Source organism: Salvelinus sp. IW2-2015, linkage group LG33, assembly GCF_002910315.2.
Source record: "Salvelinus sp. IW2-2015 linkage group LG33, ASM291031v2, whole genome shotgun sequence".
Taxonomy (NCBI): Eukaryota; Metazoa; Chordata; class Actinopteri; order Salmoniformes; family Salmonidae; genus Salvelinus; species Salvelinus sp. IW2-2015.
Window position 1 is genome coordinate 18530346 of NC_036872.1, and position 2172 is coordinate 18532517.

Genomic DNA, 2172 nt, shown 5'->3' on the forward strand with positions numbered 1-2172 from the left:
CAGGACAGGCTGTAGTCTACTGTCTCTGTGACTCTGTGGCAGGGTTCATTCTAACAGGACAGGCTGTAGTCTACTGTCTCTGTGACTCTGTGCCAGGGCCCATTCTAACAGGTCAGGCTGTAGTCTACTGTCCAGACCAGTGGAGGCTATTCAGATGAGGAAGGGGAGGACCATCCTCCTCAGTTAATTTTATACAAAAATATATTTTTTTAAACGTTAAAAAAGTTATACTTTTTAGATAAAACTAAACTTAATATAATCACGTCACCAGATAATTGATTAAAACACACTATTTTGCAATGAAGATCTACAGTAGCCTCAACAGCACTCTGTATGGTAGCACCATGGTGTAGCCGGAGGACAGCTAGGTTCCGTCCTCTTCTGAGTACATTGACTTCAATACAAAACCTAGGAGGCTCATTGTTCTCATCTCAACTTCAGGTGGACGTCCTCCAACCTATCAGAGCTCTTGCAGAATGAACTGACATGTTGTCCACCCAATCAAAGGATCAGATAATGAATATAGTACTGAAACCATAAGCTACAGCTAGCTAGCACTGAAGTGCAAAAAATGTGGGGAGTAGTTGACTCAAAGAGAGAAAAGACAATAGTTGAACAGTTCTGAACAAATTAATTTCTTCCAAAATGAAGCAAGAGAGAGAGATTGTCCTTTTTTTCAGTTTCAGTTTCACTTACTTAGCTAGCAAATGCAGCTAGCTAGTTTAGCCTACTCAAACACGATGCTCTAACAGCGGGATGCCATGTTAGCTAGCTGGCTATGACTAGCCAACATAACACTGGAACTCTTCCAAGTCAAGGTAAGCTTTTGGTTTATACAAATTTATTGCCACAGGGGCCTGCCGGTGTAAATTCTAACCTGTTTACTGACTGTACACTTTAACGTTACTGCATGATTGTAGCAGGTTTACTAATGCGTTAGTTCTATTAGCTATGTTGACTATGACGTTACTTTAGCTAATAAGGTGACAACGTTGTAGGCTTTGCGTTGCGGTTATGATATGGTTTGGCTTGGAAAGGTTTTCTCGCCTTGTCACATACAGCTGATGTGTTGTGCACTGAAGTCCACACACGAAGGGAACAGATGAGAGGAGGAGAGAGCATAGATGCGAGAAGGAATACAACGTGGCTGCTATGAAAGTGAACTGTGTTTACGCGTGTTCAGGGGTGTATTCATTCTGCCGATTCTGTTGAAAATCGTTTCTTAAACTGAAGCAAACGGAACACAACGGGGATAAACATACCTGAATTTGTCCAATTGAAACTCTCGTTTGCCACTGTTGGACTAATGATTACACCCTATATCAGCTTGATGCAGGCAAGAGTGTGCCAGGCGGTATTAAATGTGTCACTGTCTGTCCATGTGTCACTGTCTTTTATTTAAAATTTCTCTCTCCACCTGTGTGCACCTACGTTGTAGCAACCTCATGATAGGCTAGGTTGTAGCAACCTCATGATAGGCTAGGTTGTAGCAACCTCATGATAGGCTAGGTTGTAGCAACCTCATGCTTGGTTTGTTGTCTTTGTTATTGTATGAAATATTTATGATTGATGTCCACTGTATTCATAAGGCGAGGAATCACGCCCAGGGCAGTGATCCAGAACAACATGCACCTTAACCTGGATGTTTTGTCTGATTGAATAGTTGATCGTATAGTTATGAGTGTGGGCATTTCGGTTTTTCAATCGTGGTCTCAGAGTTTCAAAAATATGAATTGATTTCTTAAAACAACCTACCCCAGTAACAATAGGAGTCTCACAAATCGCATTGTAGTTGATGGGTGGTAGGGCTTACAGCTGAAAACAGTCATGGCTATATATATTTTCTTTCATATCCAACAATGTAAAATTGTTCACAGTACTCAATAGGGTGTTGGCCACCCACATGCCGTGCTGTCTGGACCAGTGGCAGTCGGTGCCGTTTAAGATACTCTTTTTATGAGCATGACCTTAATTCTATTACAGCATATTGGATGACTGTCATTCATATTTCATTCACCCAGTTCAATGTAACAGTGATAGGTTTAGGCTACTATATGATACTCACATTTATCCTTCCCTATAACCTACATCAGAGGTTGCTAAACCTAGCCTATCATGAAAGCGTTGCTATAAACCTAGCCTATCATGAGGTTGCTACAACCTAAGCCCTAT

At 41.3% G+C, this 2172-nt stretch overlaps 1 protein-coding gene across 1 annotated transcript in view; it reads right to left on the reverse strand.

Moving 5' to 3' along the window:
• The window catches only part of LOC139023547 (collagen alpha-1(II) chain-like), an 8467-nt gene that overhangs the window by 1959 nt on the left and 4336 nt on the right, over window positions 1–2172 (reverse strand). The gene's annotated exons all lie outside the window — the stretch shown is intronic.